The sequence below is a fragment of the Capricornis sumatraensis genome, chromosome 2 (genome assembly GCF_032405125.1).
Source record: "Capricornis sumatraensis isolate serow.1 chromosome 2, serow.2, whole genome shotgun sequence".
Lineage (NCBI taxonomy): Eukaryota > Metazoa > Chordata > Mammalia > Artiodactyla > Bovidae > Capricornis > Capricornis sumatraensis.
The window spans coordinates 142,860,010-142,879,426 of record NC_091070.1 but is presented as its reverse complement, the minus strand read 5'-3'; positions in this window follow the sequence as shown (position 1 = coordinate 142,879,426).

Here is a 19,417-nt window from a genome sequence, read left to right as displayed (position 1 = left end):
CAGTTGTGTGTTCTTCAAGGTATGATTCAGGCTTGCTTAGAGATAGTTCCCTTTCTCTTCCTCCATTGCTGTTAGAATGTGATCTATTTTGAGTTCTGATTCCTACTCATCTTGTGTGAAATGTGTCAGCTACAAATTGGCACTTAACAAAAGCACAGCCAATGCCTGAACAACAAGGGCCTTTGCCACCTGCCTCTACAGAGATTGAGCCCCATGCTGCTGTAGGTGGTGACCTTCAACAACCCCTGAGGGAGTTCAGGGTGGAGAGAGGCACTCTGTGCTCCAGGGAATCTGGTGGCACAGGTCTTTAGATAATTGGATGTTTTTAAGAACAGATTTTTACCTTGGGCGTGGGGTATCTCTTCATAGCTGCTCCAGCAAAGCGCAGCTGCTGCTCCTTACCTTGGACGAAGGGTATCTCCTCACCACCGCCCTTCCTGACCTTCAACATGGGATAGCTCCTCTAGGCCCTCCTGCGCCCGCACAGCCACTGCTCCTTGGACGTGGGGTTGCTCGCCCCTGCCGCTGCCTCTGGCATCAGGTGCGGGGTGGCTCCTCCCGGCTGCCCCTGACCTCGGGCGTGGGGTAACTCCTCTTGGCCGTTCCTGCACCATCGCAGCCTGGCACTCTTGGCCGCTGCCCCTGACCTAGGACGTGGGGTAACTCCTCTTGGCCACCACCCTTCAGGCATGGGTCCTCCCGGCTTCTGCCCCTGACCTTGGATGTGGGGTAGCTTCTCTCAGCCGTGCTTAGTGCGCCGGTCGCAGCCGCCTGAGCTTAGTAAGTAAACCCAAGTAAGATGGTAGGTGTTGCAAGAGGGCATCAGAGGGCAGACACACTGAAACCATACTCACAGAAAACTAGTGAATCTAATCACACTAGGACCACAGCCTTGTCTAACTCAATGAAACTTAGCCATGCCCGTGGGGCAACCCAAGACGGGCGGGTCATGGTGGAGGGGTCTGACAGAATGTGGTCCACTGGAGAAGGGAAAGGCAAACCATTTCAGTATTCTTGCCTTGAGACCCCCTTGAACAGTATGAAAAGGCAAAATGATAATATACTGAAAGAGGAACTCGCCAGGTCAGTAGGTGCCCAACACTCTACTGGAGATCAGTGGAGAAATAACTCCAGAAAGAATGAAGGGATGGAGCCAAAGCAAAGACAATACCCAAATGTGGATGTGACTGGTGATAGAAGCAAGGTCCAATGCTGTAAAGAGCAATATTGCATAGGAATCTGGAATGTCAGGTCCATGAATCAAGGCAAACTGGAAGTGGTCAAACAAGAGATAGCAAGAGTGAACATCAACATTCTAGGAATCAGCAAACTAAAATGGACTGGAATGGGTGAATTTCACTCAGATGACCATTATATCTACTACTGCGGGCAGGAATCCTTCAGAAGAAATGGAGTAGTCATCATGGTCAACAAAAGAGTCTGAAATGTAGTACTTGGATGCAATCTCAAAAACAACAGAATGATCTCTGTTCATTTCCAAGGCAAACCATTCAACATCACAGTAATCCAAGTCTATGCCCCAACCAGTAACACTGAAGAAGCTGAAGTTGAAGGGTTCTATGAAGACCTACAAGACCTTTTAGGACTAACACCCAAAAAAGCTGTCCTTTTCATTATAGGGGACTAGAATGCAAAAGTAGGAAGTCAAGAAACACCTGGAGTAACAGACAAATTTGGCCTTGGAATGTGGAATGAAGCAGGGCAAAGACTAATAGAGTTTTGGCAAGAAAATGCACTGGTCAGAGCAAACACCCTCTTCCAACAACACAAGAGAAGACTCTACACATGGACATCACCAGATGGTCAACACCGAAATCAGATTGATTATATTCTTTGCAGCCAAAGATGGAGAAGTTCTGTACAGTCAACAAAAACAAGACCAGGAGCTGACTGTGGCTCAGATCATGAACTCCTTATTACCAAATTTAGACTTAAATTGAAGAAAGTAGGGAAAACTGCTAGACCATTCAGTTCAGTTCAGTCACTCAGTCGTATCCGACTCTTTGCGATCCCATGAATCGCAGCACACCAGGTCTCCCTGTCCATCACCAAATCCTGCAGTTCAGGTATGACCTAAATCAAATCCCTTATGATTATACAGTGGAAGTGAGAAATAGATTTAAGGGCCTAGGTCTGATAGATAGAGTGCCTGATGAACTATGGAATGAGGTTCGTGACATTGTACAGGAGACAGGGATCAAGACCATCCCCATGGAAAAGAAATGCAAAAAAGCAAAATGGCTGTCTGGGGAAGCCTTACAAATAGCTGTGAAAAGAAGAGAAGCAAAAAGCAAAGGAGAAAAGGAAAGATATAAGCATCTGAATGCAGAGTTCCAAACAATAGCAAGGAGAGATAAGGAAGCCTTCTTCAGTGATCAGTGCAAAGAAATAGAGGAAAAGAACAGAATGGGAAAGACTAGAGATCTCTTCAAGAACATTAGAGATACCAAGGGAACATTTCATGCAAAGATGGGCTAGATAAAGGACAGAAATGGTATGAACCTGACAGAAGCAGAAGATATTAAGAAGAGGTGGCCAGAATACACAGAAGAACTGTACCAAAAAGATCTTCATGACCCAGATAATCACGATGGTGTGATCACTCACCTAGAGCCAGACATCCTGGAATGTGAAGTCAAGTGGGCCTTAGGAAGCATCACTATGAACAAAGCTAGTGGAGGTGATGGAATTCCAGTTGAGGTATTTCAAATCCTGGAAGATGATGTCAAAGTGCTGCACTCAATATGCCAGCAAATTTGGAAAACTCAGCAGTGGCCACAGGACTGGAAATGGTCAGTTTTCATTCTAATCTCAAAGAAAGGCAATGCCAAAGAATATTTGAACTACCACACAATTGCACGCATTTGACACACTAGTAAAGTAGTGCTCAAAATTCTCCAAGCCAGGCTTCAGCAGTACGTGAACTGTGAAATTCCAGATGTTCAAGCTGGATTTAGAAAAGGCAGAGGAACCAGAGGTCAAATTGCCAATATCCACTGGATCATCAAAAAAGCAAGAGAGTTCCAGAAAAATATCTATTTCTGCTTTATTGACTATGCCAAAGCCTTTGACTGTGTGGATCACAACAAACTGTGGAAAATCCTAAAAGAGATGGGAATACCAGACCAATTAACCTGCCTCTTGAGAAATCTGTATGCAGGTCAGGAAGCAACAGTTAGAACTGGACATGGAACAACAGACTGGTTTTAAATAGGAAAAGGAGTACGTCAAGGCTGTGTATTGTCATCCTGCTTATATAATTTATATGCACAGTACATCATGCGAAATGCTGAGCTGGATGAAGTACAAGCTGGAATCAAGATTACCGGGAGAAATATCAATAACCTCAGATACGCAGATGACACCACCCTTATGGCAGAAAGTGAAGAACCACTAAAGAACTCCTTGATGAAAGTGAAAGAGGAGAGTGAAAAATTTGGCTTAAATCTCAACATTCAGAAAATGAAGATCATGGCATCTGGTCCCATCACTTCATGGCAAATTGATGGGGAAACAGTGGAAACTGTGGCTGACTTTATGTTTTTGGGCTCCAAATTCACTGAAGATGGTGACTGCAGCTTGCTCCTTGGAGGAAAAGTTATGACTAACCTAGACAGCTTAGCAAAAAGCAGAGACTTTATTTTGCCCACAAAGGTCCATCTCATCAAAGCTATGGTTTTTCCAGTAGTCATGTATGGATGTGAGAGTTGGACTCTAAAGAAAGCTGAGTACCAAAGAATTGATGCTTTTGAACTGTGGTGTTGGAGAATACTCTGAGAGTCCCTTGGACTGCAAGGAGATCCAACTAGTCCATCTGAAAGGAGATCAGTCCTGAGTGTTCATTGGAAGGTCTGATGTTGAAGCTAAAACTCCAGTATTTTGGCCACCTGATGGGAAGAGCTGACTCATTTGAAAAGACCATGATGCTGGGAAAGATCGTAAGCAGGAGAAGAAGGGAAGAGGACAGAGGATGAGATGGTTGGATGGCATCCCTGACTCAATGGACAAGAGTTTGGGTAAACTCTGGGAGCTGATGATGGACAGGGAGGCCTGGCATGTTGTGGTCCATGGGCTTGCAAAGAATTGTACACGACTGAGTGACTGAACTGAACTGAACTGAACTGAAGCAAGGCAAGGTTGAGGGTGGGATGGCCATGGGTATACTTAGAAAACAGAGAAGTCCTGGAATCCTACTGTTGAGGTCAGAGGAAGCATTTAAAGAACTGAGAGTTTTACACATGCAGACTTTTTTTTTTTTTTGTTTTATTTTTATTATTATTACTATTTTTTACTTTATTTTACTTTACAATACTGCATTGGTTTTGCCATACATTGACATGAATCCACCACGGGTGTACATGAGTTCCCAACTCTGAACCCCCCTCCCACCTCCCTCCCCATATCATCTCTCTGGGTCATCCCAGTGCACCAGCCCCAAGCATCCTATATCCTGTATCGAACCTAGACTGGCGATTCACTTCTAACATGACAGTATACATGTTTCAATGCCATTCTCCCAAATCATCCCACCCTCGCCCTCTCCCACAGAGTCCAAAAGTCTGTTCTATACATCTGTGTCTCTTTTGCTGTCTCGCATACAGGGTTATCACTACCATCTTTCTAAATTCCATATATATGTGTTAGTATACTGTATTGGTGTTTTTCTTTCTGACTTACTTCACTCGGTATAATCAGCTCCAGTTTCATCCACCTCATTAGAACGGATTCAAATGTATTCTTTTTAACGGCTGAGTAATACTCCATTGTGTATATGTACCACAGCTTTCTTATCCATTCATCTGCTGATGGACATCTAGGTTGCTTCCATGTCCTGGCTATTATAAGCAGTGCTGTGATGAACATTGGGGTACACATGTCTCTTTCAATTCTGGTTTCCTTGGTGTGTATGCTGAGCAGTGGGATTGCTGGGTCATATGGAGAACAGTGTGGAGATTCCTTAAAAAACTGGAAATAGAACTGCCTTACACATGCAGACTTTAAAATCTCACGTTTTGCAAGACGCAAGCCATTTACTTTTGGTTTATTACAAGCATTTGAAGCTGTCATTGAGAGAGAAAATATGACCTGTGAGGTTTCATGACATATGTAAAGCCTTACCCATTTTTCTAGTTACTCTCATATGTTTAGTCATTTAATGAAATAAGGTTTATTGGGAGATAAAACACCAGTACCACTATATGCACAAACAAATAAATCAATAACAACTCTTCTTTAAAATGCCTTATTATACAAAATTCATTTGTTTCTTTCCAAATCAATTATTTGTACATTTGGAACTTGATTTCTTTGCAAGCTAATAACTGGTTGTTTAAATCAGTATTAGTTGCTATTGAATACAATCTTTCCTTTATTGGACCCATTCTCTTTTGAAGATGGAATTTTAAGAAGTAAGGAGTTATGCAGAGTGAAGTAAGTCAGAAAGGGGAAAAATATCATGTATTAACACATATATATGGGTTCTATAAAACTGTTACTAATGAACCTGTTTGCAGGGCAGGGCTAGAGATACAGTCGTAGAGAACAGACTTGTGGACACAGCTGGGGAAGGAGAGGGTAGGACGAATTGAGACAGTAGTGTTGACTATGTGTAAAATAGTCAACAGGAAGCTGCTGTATAGCACAGTGAGCTCAGCTCAGTGCTCTATGATGACCTAGAGGGATGGGATGGTGGGGGAGGGATGTTCAGGAGGGAGGGGATATGTATATATTTATGGCTGATTCACATTGTTGTATGAGAGAAACCAACACAACATTGTAAAGCAATTATCTGCCTGTTAAAAATAAAAACAAACAAAAAAAGGAGTTGATTATTCTTTGTTTGCCTTTTGATATTGTTAAATCAATTAAACAAGACCATTAGCCTGAGGTGGCTTTAATGCCCTGGTAACCTGTGTAAGCAAACCAAATCTAGGTCTGTAAGGGCCTCAAAGTTATGAAATTTAAACTTAAGGACAATCAGTCACAAACAGCCAACTAAAGTTTCAGGCTATAACCAATCAATAATTTATTCATTTTGCTTCTGCTATCTTTCTATAAAAATCTTTCCTCAAGCTACTGCCAGTGGCATGCTTCTAACTATTTCTTGTTTGGTTCCACCTGATTTCAATTTTTTTTTTTTTAATCCTCAGATAAACTCTTAAAATTTTGAATATGCCCTCAGTCTATCTTTAAACAGTATTAACTGATTTTCCACTTCTCATTTCCCTAGTCAGGCTAGAGCATTTGCTAAATCATATATTCTTTGATTTTGACTTTTCCTTATGATTTTGAACCATGATACTGAGTGGAGGATTAATTCTTCTGCTATGTAATGTACTAGTTGTACCTTTCTTATGACAGATATCCTTATGATATAAGGAATTAAATGAGTTAGCATAGGTGAAGTGATAAAAGAGCTCCTGACACATAAACAGGCATTCATAGGACTTCCTTAGAAGTTCAGTGGTTGAAACTCCATGCTTCCATTGCAGGGTCACAGGCTCAATACCTGGTCAGGGAACTAGGATTGCTCATGCTGCTGCTGCTGCTGCTGCTGCTGCTGCTAAGTCGCTTCAGTCGTGTCCGACTCTGTGCCACCCCATAGACAGCACCCACCAGGCCCCATCCCTGGGATTCTCTAGCCAAGAACACTGGAGTGGGTTGCCATTTCCTTCTCCAATGCATGAAAGTGAAAAGCGAAAATGAAGTTGCTCAGTCGTGTCTGACTCTTAGCGACCCAATGGACTGCAGCCTACCAGGCTCCACCGTTCATGGGATTTTCCAGGCAAGAGTACTGGAGTGGGGTGCCATTGCCTTCTCCAAGGATTGCTCATGACACATGGCCAAAAAAAGAAAAAATAGATACTCAATATAAATTGGTTATAGTTATTGTTTTATCTGAATAATAGCAATAAACTCTAATTTTTTTTCAGAAATCTAGCTCTCCCTCCAGTCTTTTCTCCACAGAACAAATCAGAGTGATCCTTTTTAAGGTGCAAATATGTTATTCCTCTATTTGCTCTTATTGCTTTACTTTAGTAGCTTCCTGTTCCTCACAAGATACATTCTAAATTCATTATTGTGATCTGGTTTCTCTTTAGTTTTCCTGCCTCATTTTATAATTCCTCTACTCAAAATCCACAAGATCTTGATTTTATTCATAAATATAATGTTAAAAACAGGAATTAGGGCCTTCAGCTTTTAAAAAATCAGTTAATTCATAAATTAGTTGATTAAATTATCCCTTACAATAACTCCATATATAAATTTAGTTATTTTAACTCCCTTATGTATTTCAAACTGCATTAAAAATTTTTAAATATCTTGGTCTCAGACACTTTAAAAAGCAAGTAAGTGTGCTTTTTTATTATAAGAAAATATGCATAACTTAAAGCTTACTACTTTTACCATTTTAAATTGTATAATTAGTTCAGTGTCATTAAGTACATTCATGTTGTTGTGTAAATAAACTTTTAAGTAATGCTTTAAAAAGTCCTAATTAAACTTAAAAGCTTCTGCACAACAAAGGAAACTATAAGCAAGGTGAAAAGACAGCATTCTGAATGGGAGAAAATAATAGCAAATGAAGCAACTGACAAACAACTAATCTCAAAAATATATAAGCAACTCCTACAGCTCAGTTCCAGAAAAATAAATGACTCAATCAAAAAATGGGCCAAAGTACTAAACAGACATTTCTCCAAAGAAGACATACAGATGGCTAACAAACACATGAAAAGATGCTCAACATCATTCATTATCAGAGAAATGCAAATCAAAACCACAATGAGGTACCATTTCATGCCAGTCAGAATGGCTGTGATCCAAAAGTCTACAAGCAATAAATGCTGGAGAGGGTGTGGAGAAAAGGAAACCCTCTTAACACTGTTGGTGGGAATGCAAACTAGTACAGCCACTATGGAGAACAGTGTGGAGATTCCTTAAAAAACTGGAAATAGAACTGCCTTATGACCCAGCAATCCCACTGCTGGGCATACACATCGAGGAAACCAGAATTGAAAGAGACATGTGCACCCCAATGTTCATCGCAGCACTGTTTATAATAGCCAGGACATGGAAGCAACCTAGGTGTCCATCAGCAGATGAATGGATAAGAAAGCTGTGGTACATATACACAATGGAGTATTACTCAGCCATTAAAAAGAATACATTTGAATCCATTCCAATGAGGTGGATGAAACTGGAACCTATTACACAGAATGAAGTAAGCCAGAAAGAAAAACACCAATACAGTATACTAACACATATATATGGAATTTAGAAAGATGGTAGTGATAACCCTGTATGTGAGACAGCAAAACAGACACAGATGTATAGAACAGACTTTTGGACTCTGTGGGAGAGGGCGAGGGTGGGATGATTTGGGAGAATGGCATTGAAACATGTGCAATATCATATATGAAATGAATTGCCAGTCCATGTTCGATGCATGAAACTGGATGCTTGGGGCTGGTGCACTGAGATGACCTAGAGGGATGGTACGAGGAGGGAGGTGGGAGGGGCATTCAGGATGGGGAACACGTGTATACCTGTGGCAGATTCATGTTGATGTGTGGCGAAAAAAATATAATATTGTGAAGTAATTAAAAAGAAATAAAAAATCTTTCTAAGCATTTAAATTTTATAAATCTGATAAATCAAACCTGTAAATGTAGATTCTTTTAAAAATGCATATTCTTTCAACAAACTTAATTTAATTCTTTTATGCCCTTTACTAATGCGAAGAACTGACTAATTTGAAAAGACGCTGATGCTGGGAAAGATTGAAGGCGGGAGGAGAAAGGGTTGACAGAGGATGAGATGGCTGGATGGCATCACCTACTCAGTGGACATGAGTTTGAGTAAACTCCAGGAATTGATGATGGACAAGGAGGCCTGATGTGCTGCAGTCCATGGGGTCACAAAGAATTGGACATGACTGAGCGACTGCGCTAAACTGAACTGATGCCCTTTACATTAAGATAAAAATACCAATTAGATATTTCCATGTTAGATGATAAGGCTATTATGTCAGATTATCTCAAACATTTGGAACTGTTAAATATGCTGTAAAACAAAATGTTTCAGGCAATTTAGTTATGAGAATGTATGAAGGTTTTATTATCATCTTGATGCAAAGGAATAGGGTCCTAGTAGACCAATTAAAACACTCATTTTCTGTAGGGACATTATGCAAGGGAAAAAAAGAGCTGCATGATCAAGGTTAGACTTGTCAAGAAAAAACTTAAAAGATTTAGAAAGGGGCATAAGAGATGACTGTCCTTTTAAAGGAGTGTTGAGTATTCCCTTCAGAGGTTATTTGACTTTATAGGACTATGCAACTTTGATTGTCCTTCTACGACAATTTCCAAATCTGTAGGGAAAAAATTAGGTTGTAGAAAACTTGCACTTTTCAAATTATTCTCATTCATAGCACTGTAAATAAATTATGTGCTATAGAGACACAACTTGATGCCAAAAACTTGGCCTCCGTGCACCACTGCCAAATCAAATCTCAGAGATAGTTTTGGGTGTAGAAGAAAAGAATGACTTTAGTGCTTTTTTGGCAAGGGGGAACACAGTGGACTCATGCCTCAAAAACTGTGTGTCCTCATCAGAAAGGACATGAGGAATTTTATAATAATGTTTCGAGGGTTGGTTGCTGATAGGGATTAGGGTGTGTGCAGGGCCTGCACTTCTTAATCTGGTCTCTGGTAGTCTTCTCTGGATGAAGAAGAACATCTTCCATTTGTTGGGGGTTTTAGTTCTGTAAAGAGGTCGAAAATAATGTTATGTGTATCACCCACATGACCAGGACCCTGCCGAAGGCTGCCGAATTGCTTCTAAACTGCTCCTCTCTTGTCTCCACATCACCTCTCCTCTCTGCTTATTGTTGTTCAGTCACCGAGGTGTGTCTGACTCTTTGTGACCCCATGGACTTCAGCATGTCAGCCTTCCCTGTCTTTCACCGTCTCCTGGAGTTTGTTCAAACTCATGTCCATTGAGTCGGTGATGCCATCCAACCATCTCATCTTCTGTTGTCCCCTGCTCTGATTAGCAACAGTTCAGATTTGCCCTTTGAAACTCAGGGAAGGTCATGGAGGCTGGAGTATATTCCCTACAAACAAGAAACAGGGGACACAGAAAGGCTTTTGTACCCAGCAACTCCACAGGGTCCTGCTCGGTTTCAAACTCATTTCTACTCTAGAAAGATCATCTCAAACATTGTTTTTTAAATTATTAATCAGTCTTCATTTATTAGAAAATTCATTTTAGCAGTCCTGATTGCCTGTGTGTATGTCTATGTTTCAAATTCTCCTTTGAACCAGTTTTAACAACTTATTGATTTTTCATTAATAAGTTAAATAAAAATTTTGACAGTATTCATTTTTATATTTTAATGAACGTTCTTAATTTTTAAGAATCCATATTTCATTACGTTAGTTTTTTTTTTTTTAATGTCTCATTAATCTTCTTGACTGACAATTGATAGTATCCTGAGAATGAACTGGTCACTGGTAGAACAAACTTGAATCTCTATAAAGTTCATCAGCAAATTGTTTATGCATTTGGTAAAAAGTAGGAATTTATTCTGGAGAAGGCAATGGCACCCCACTCCAGTACTCTTGCCTGGAAAATCCCATGGGCGGAGGAGCCTGGTAGGCTGCAGTCCATGTGGTCTCGAATAGTCGGACACGACTGAGCGACTTCACTTTCACTTTTCACCTTCATGCATTGGAGAAGGAAATGGCAACCTACTCCAGTTTTCTTGCCTGGAGAATCCCAGGGACGGGGGAGCCTGGTGGGCTGCCGTCTATGGGTCGCACAGAATCGGCCACGACTGAAGTGACTCAGCAGCAGCAGCAGGAATTTATTCACAGAGGAAGTTTTAAATTACAGCATGGAAAATGTCTTTATTTCAGACCAGTTTTGGAAAAGAATTACAAACTTTTACAATTCTTCTAAAAATCATTCCTAATATTTCTGGGGCTGCAAAACCAATTACCCAGCTGAATTGTATTGTATTGTATTATCATACAAACGCAGGTTATTTCTCCAGGACAGACCCCAGAGCTATTCATCACCTGGTCAGAGAATTGTAAATGAGAGTCATCCTGACTGCAGAAACTGCAATTAAGGCATATCACAGAAATGTCACAGATGGTAATCAATCCTATCATCTTTGTTCTTCCTTTTTCGGAAAAAAACCCTGACCCAAGATCAAGTTGGAGTGTATCTGAGGCTTTCTCTCACTTCCGTTCTTGAAAGTGAAAGTGAAAATGTTAGTCACTCAGTCATGTCTAACTCTTTATGATCCCGTGGGCTGTAGCCCATAGAGGACGGGCTCCTCTGTCCACAGGCTTCTCCAGGCAAGAATATTGGAGTAGTTTGCCATTTCCCTCTCCAACTCCCATGCTTGGCGGCCTGCTGTAAACACTGTCGGTACTTTCCTTCACACAACCCGATGTCGGTAGACTAACTTCGCTGCAAGGCAGGCAAGCAGACCTGCATTAGGTTTGTTCTGTGACACATCTCTGGCTGTTTGGAGTAGAGTCTCAGATGTTTCAGCCCAAGTCACAGGTAAGCATGCTGCATACCCTTTTTAAAGGAGGCATGCAAGTAAGCTACAGCCCATGGGGTCACAATTTTTTTCAAGCCTTGCTTTTTTCTGTGTGAATATGATATGTATACCAAATATACCTTTGCTTTTTATGTCTTTCTACTTTTCATCCCCTAATTTTGATAGATAGAACTGCTCACTCTTTTAACTGTTATAGCTAACCTCTTTGCTGCAAGGTTACATTCACCAAATCTGTTTATTGCCCGATTGGATTCTTCATTCTTACGTTGCTCACTTGATTCCATTCTTTCATTGACATCCATCTTCAAATACTCAATTTCATGCAAAACGACTTTCATTTCCTTAGCACATCAGGCTGTCTCTTGCCCTCAGCTCTTGTACCAGCTCTTGGATTTTCCCTGTCCCTCCTTCTGAGATGAACTTCCTATTAAAAGCTTTTCCTGCTTTGAGATTCAGGGTTCCTATCACAACTGTATATATCTCTCCTGTAGTGTTCATCACACCATCTTATAAATACCTATTTCCTTGCCTGTTGTCTCTACTAGGCTTTAATCTTCTAAAGAATGGTAACAATGTCTTGTTCACTACTGCAACTTTCGCCATAAACAGAGGCACATAGAAGGTGCTCAATACATATGTCTGAGAAAAAAAACAAAACAGATCAAGTTCAAGACCAGCTCTGAGATTTCAGTGCTATATTCTGATTTAATTTTTTTTAAAAGATTGAAGATTATTGCCTAAATTCATGCTGTCATGGGTTTCCTTGGTAGCTCAGACAATAAAGTGTCTGCCTGCAATGCAGGAGACCTGGATTCAATCCCTGGGTTGGGAAGATCCCCTGGAGAAGGAAATGGCAACCCACTCCAGTACCCTTGCCTGGAGAATCCCATGGATGGAAGAGCTTCATAGGCTAAGTTCATGGGCTCGCAAAGATTTGGACACGACTGAGTGGCTTCACTTGCACTTTTCATGCTGTTGAAGCAACTAAAGGATCTAAGGCAGCTTTAGTAGGATTTTTGCTAGTCATCATTTATATTAGCCTTATCTAACTGATTCTTCATTACTGGTGGTGTTGAATCACTACCTCTTTTATACAGCAATACTGAGGATATGCTGGCAAAAGACACTGTGGTCTTATTAGAAATGCTTATAGTGCTGGATGAGCAATCTAAAAACAAAGAACCAATTTTCTATTGCCATGAAAACTACAGCATCTCCTCTCTGCCCACACAGATGGAAGATTTATAGCATAATAAATGATGAAATAATTTCAAGACATCATGTATCTTCAGCCGCTAATTAGGTGTTTTTACCACAGGCAGACACATGCTTTCAGTTTGCTGGTGTTAAAGGGAAACTCTGATTACAGATCATTTCCATAGGTGAAGACTGGTTCCTATGTTTTTCATTTTGTATTGTTTTTTAAAAAACTTCTTTTGAAAATTTGCTTTGAACCACTCAAAATTTCCAGTGATGGTGCAGCAATCCAGTTGGCTATGGCCTGGAGACTAACTAAAAACAATTAGCACTTAATGGTTAGCTGTAATTTTCAGTGTATCGATCACATGTGATTGTACCATATTTGTGTTGAGTGACTCCCTGGTCAGTGACAGTCCCAGATGCAGTTGCTACATTCTTGGAATCACTGTATGAACAAGCTAATTGTGTTTATTTTTTTAGTTATGACAAATTTTCAGGTAACACACACATCATGAAAACAGTTAATGACAACAGATGCTACCAATTACTTTTGTAGTTCTATATCTGAAAAAAAGATTGAGGGTTAAATATGCATATCAAATAGAAATTTTTTTCCTTGTATATTCAAATTTGTGAGGAAATGTTTGCTGAAAGAAGTGAAATAGTGTAAAATAATAATTCAGTGTTTGAAATTGTTATGCAGACAACTTCACAGTTCTAGTGTCAGGGAAAGAGTTGATACACAATATCATATTACCTTGTGTAGTTATGACTTATGACCATTGTGTTTTGAAGGGTGAGATTTGGCTTTGAGATCCAGAGAGTTGTTACAAAGATTCCTCCAAAGATCATTTTAAGAAGACATCACTAAGAGTCTTGACTTCCCTGGTGGTCAGGGAGGTGATTAAGTGATTGAGACTCCTCATTTCACCGCAGGGTGCACAGGTTCTATCCCTGTCTGGGAACTAGGATCCCACATGCCAACTGGCATGGCCAAAAAGAGAATCCTCTTCATAACTGTGAGTTGTTTTGGATGCTGGAAATGTCTGGCATGTATTTTGTCTAATCCTGTCCCTTTTCAAACCAGCTCCCAATCTAACAATGATTTTTAAAATGGATTTTACTTTGGTACCATATCTCACATAACTAATGAAAATATTGTCTTACTACCTAATCTGATTATGAGAAAATACCTGTAGAGTGAAACTAGTTAGCTAGTAAAAAATGCTGTCTCATAATCCATTAATATAAAATACTATTACTATATTATGAAAGCAACTAATATTTTCTTTTTTCTTCTAGTAATTGTCTATCTTCACACAGAATGTTAGACACTAGAAAGAATAATAGTTATTTTAATTCTACTTTTAAAAATTCTCAATATTAACAAATATATAAGTTAATCCTTTCAGGATGGGGATGAGGAGAATGATTAAGTATCCCAAAGACTAGGAAAGGCTAATCTGAAAGTTAACAACTACTTTTAGAAAAACTAAATGGGCTACTCTCATCCTCTAGAATGTCCCTCAATGATCCTTGCCTCTTGGTGTTTATGTATCAGGGTTGGTGAGTGCAGCCAGCAGAATTCTGCACTAGTGATAATATGTTACCTCCAAGGTGAACTTTTAAAAGACATTGCTCTTCTGTCCTCCAGCACTCCTCTCTCTTGTATCCCAATGCAAGCCAACTGCCATGTCATGAGGAGGGGCCCATGTGATAAGGATCTGAGAGCTCTGGGCAATAGCCAGTAAGAAAGTGCAACCCTTTGCTAGCAGCCATAGAGACAAGCAATTTGAGAATCACATCCCTCAGCCCCAGTCTAGCCTTAAGATGATTTTTCACTCCAGCTGTCATCTGAACTGCAACCTCATGATAGCCTCTGAGCTAGAGCTGCTCAGTTAAACTATTTTGGAATTCCTGATCCACAGATAATGTGAGATAATCAACATTTGTGGTTTTAAGCCACTGAGTTTTGGAGTGATTGTTTTCATAGCAGTAAACCGCAAGTATAAAAACTATCAGGAATCATACATTGGATACCCACAACTCCACATCTGTCTGCACATGTATACTTGTACATTCATAAAAATGCATAACATCCTCAACTACTTACATTTTTAAACCTTGGCAACTCTCTACTTTTCCTTCCTGATAAGATATAGAAAGAGGTATAAAGAATCAATTTTGTGGTAAGCATTTGTGTTAGCACCCCAGGAATTAGAGGTCATGGAGTGTGAATGTTATACTGATGTGTGTGGTGTGTGTGCAGGGGCTAGACTCCCTGTCAGGATATATCCTGGCAGAGGGATAGAATGGATCCTTGAATGACTCAGTCACACAACTGGGGCAATAAGAAATAAAAGTTATCTCAATCAAAGACAGGCAGCTCAATTCCAAGGACCATTCTGTTGGTTTCTTCTTGTGTGGTTCTCTGTAGTGTTCAAAGTATATTTTTTCTAAGACTGTCATAACGTAATAATATCACCACATAACTAGATGGCTTAACATAACAATCACCACAGACTAGATGGCTTGCAACAACTGAAATGTATTTTCGCACAGTTCTAGAGGCCAGAAGTCTGAAAGCCAGGTATCTGCAGGTCATGCTCCAGCTGAAGACTCTAGGGGAGAAGCCTTCCTTGTCTATTCTAGCTTCTTTTGATTCTAGGCATTCCTTAGCTTGTGTGTGTGTGCTCAGCTGACCAGTCATGTCCAACTCTTTGCAAGCCCATGGACTGTAGCCCACGAGGCTCCTCTTTCCATGGAATTTTCCAGGCAAGAATATTGGAGTGAGTTGCTATTTCCTACTCCATGGGATCTTCCCAACCTAGGGATTGAACCTGTGTCTCCTGTATTGCAGGCATATTTTTTACCACTGCGATTCTCTGGCTTATGGCAGGATAAATCCCATCTGTGCTTCTATCTTTAGTCTTGAGTCTTCTTTGCATCTTTTTGTATCCTCTCTTCTTATAAGGATATTTGTCAGTAGATTTAGTTCAGTTCAATCACTCAGTCATGTCTGACTCTTTGTGACCCCATGGACTGCAGCATGCCAGGCTTCCTGTCCTTCACCAATTCCTGGAGCTTACTCAAACTCATGTCCATCAAATCAGTGATGCCATCCAACCATCTCATCCTCTGTCATCCCCTTCTCCTCCCGCCTTCAATCTTTCCCAGCATCAGGGTCTTTTCAAATGAGTTAGTTTGTCGCCTCAGGTGGCCGAAGTATTGGAGTTTCAGCTTCAGCATCAGTCTTCCCAATGAATATTCAGGACTGATTTCCTTTAGGATGGACTGATTGGATCTCCTTGCATTCCAAGGGACTCTCAAGAGTCTTCTCCAACACCACAGTTCAAAAGCATCAATTCTTCAGTGCTCAGCTTTCTTTATAGTCCAACTCTCACATCCATACATGACTATTGGACAAACCATAGCTTTGACTAGATGGACCTTTGTTGGCAAAGTAATGTCTTTGCTTTTTAATATGCTGTCTAGGTTGGTCTTAGTTTTTCTTCCAAGGAGCAAGCATCTTTTAATTTCATGGCTGCAGCCACCATCTGCAGTGATTTTGGAGCCCCCCAAAATAAAGTCTGTCAGTGTTTCCATTGTTTCCCCATCTACTTGCCATGAAGTGATGGGACCAAATGACATGATCTTAGGTTTCTGAATGTTGAGTTTTAAGCCAACTTTTTCACTCTTCTCTTTTACTTTCATCAGGAGGCTCTTTAGCCTGTGCTTCCACTACAGGGGATGTGGCTTTGAGACCTGGTTGGTGAACTAAGATTCTTCATGCCATATTTTTTCCCATGATTTTGATTTTCCCTTCATCTTTAGATTTTTACTTAAAAGTAAGAAATGGGACATCTTTCTCTGTATTAAAGTCAGAGATTTAGAAAGTTTCTTTGCTGAAGTGATTGCTGGATCTCTATTTTGGAAACTTACTTTATTGAAACACTGTGGTGTTGGAGAAGACTCTTGACAGTCCCTTGGACTACAGGGAGATCCAACCAGTCCATCCTAAAGGAAATCAGTCCTGAATGGCAGAAGGGTATATTTTTAAACCAACTCACCGGCCAACTCCATACACTTTTTTGGGGGACTGTGCCTCATGGCATGAAGAGTGATTGAACTGAACTAAATCTACTGACAAATATCCTTATAAGAAGAGAGGATACAAAAAGATGCAAAGAAGACTCAAGACTAAAGATAGAAGCACAGATGGGATTTATCCTGCCATAAGCCAGAGAATCGCAGTGGTAAAAAATATGCCTGCAATACAGGAGACACAGGTTCAATCCCTAGGTTGGGAAGATCCCATGGAGTAGGAAATAGCAACTCACTCCAATATTCTTGCCTGGAAAATTCCATGGAAAGAGGAGCCTCGTGGGCTACAGTCCATGGGCTTGCAAAGAGTTGGACATGACTGGTCAGCTGAGCACACACACACAAGCTAAGGAATGCCTAGAATCAAAAGAAGCTAGAATAGACAAGGAAGGCTTCTCCCCTAGAGTCTTCAGCTGGAGCATGACCTGCAGATACCTGGCTTTCAGACTTCTGGCCTCTAGAACTGTGCGAAAATACATTTCAGTTGTTGCAAGCCATCTAGTCTGTGGTGATTGTTATGTTAAGCCATCTAGTTATGTGGTGATATTATTACGTTATGACAGTCTTAGAATATTCATTGGAAAGACTGATGCTGAAGCTGAAACTCCAATACTTCGGCCACCTGAGGCGACAAACTAACTCATTTGAAAAGACCCTGATGCTGGGAAAGATTGAAGGCGGGAGGAGAAGGGGATGACAGAGGATGAGATGGTTGGATGGCATCACTGATTTGATGGACATGAGTTTGAGTAAGCTCCAGGAATTGGTGAAGGACAGGAAGCCTGGCATGCTGCAGTCCATGGGGTCACAAAGAGTCAGACATGACTGAGTGTGGTGTCATCTATGCATCTGAGTTTATTGATATTTCCCCCAGCAATCTTGATTCCAGCTTGTGATTCACTCAGCCTGGCATTTCGCATGTTGTACTCTGCATATAAGTTAAATATGTAGGGTGACGATATACAGCCTTGACGTACTTGGTTCACCCTAAATCCAGGATGATCTCATTTTAGTATTTTTAGCTTCATTACATCTACAAAGGCCCCTTTTCAAAATAAAGTCCTCTTTACAGGTTCTTGATTAGAATTTGGACATATCTTTTTGGAGGTCACTATTCATAAAGTCACCCACTGAATGAAGCAAGAATGGGATTTCTCCATAGGCTGTGGTGACTTGAAGGCTTCTCTTTGCTAGGTTGTCAGCTGGATTAGAGCTGTGGAGCTATTTGGTCAGCAGCAACAGCAACAGCAATGCTGGTGAAACAAGCTCATGTGTTGGGAACAGTTTCTGTATATATTTTATAGGCTTAAAAAAGGAGATAAAAATTCTTACTTCATTCAAAAAAGGTAAATGACGAGCTGAGGGAGAGACATTCTAGAAGCAAATTGAAACAGATTCATGGTGAAATAGATATATAGCAATCATTTCAATAAAGTAAGTTTCCAAAATAGAGATCCAGCAATCACTTCAGCAAAGAAACTTTCTAAATCTCTGACTTTAATACAGAGAAAGATGTCCCATTTCTTACTTTTAAGTAAAAATCTAAAGATAAAGGGAAAATCAAAATCATGGGAAAAAATATGGCAGAAGGGTATATTTTTAAACCAACTCACCGGCCAACTCCATACACTTTTTTGGGGGACTGTGCCTCATGGCATGAAGAATCTTAGTTCACCAACCAGGTCTCAAAGCCACATCCCCTGTAGTGGAAGCACAGAGTCCCTCACCCCACATACTGGAGAAGGGAATCCTTGGCAGGGAGAATGGTAAAGATCGCTAGGGCGAGTATTGAGCTAATCAGTTCAGTTCAGTTCAGTTCAGTTCAGTTCAGTTCAGTTCAGTCACTTAGTCGTGTTCAGCTCTTTGCCACCCTGTGGACTGCAGCATGCCAGGCCTCCCTGTCCATCACCAACTCCCACAGTTTACTCAAACTCTTGTCCATTGAGTTGGTGATGCCATCCAACCATCTCATCCTCTGTTGTCCCCTTCTCCTCCCACCTTCAATCTTTCCCAGCATAAGGGTGGGAAATGAGTCAGTTTTCAATGAGTCACTTTTCAAATGAGTCAGTTCTTTGCATCAGGTGGCTAAAGTACTGGAGTTTCAGCTTCAGCATCAGTCCTTCCAATGAGTATTCAGGACTGATTTCCTTTAAGATGGACTGGTTGGATCTCCATGCAGTCCAAGGGACTCTCAAGAGTCTGCTCCCACATCACAGTTCAAAAGCATCAATTCTTCGGTGCCTAGCTTTCTTTATAGCCTAACTCTCGTATCTGAACATGACTACTGGAAAAACCATAGCTTTGACTAGACAGACCTTTGTTGGCAAAGTAATGTGTCTGATTTTTAATATGCTGTCTAGGTTGGTCTCTTCCAAGGAGCAAGCGTCTTTTAATTTCATGGCTGCAATCACCACCTGCAGTGATTTTGGAGCCCAAAATTAAAGTCTGTGACTGTTTCCATTGTTTTTGCATCTATTTGCTGTGAAGTGATGGAACCAGATGCCATGATCT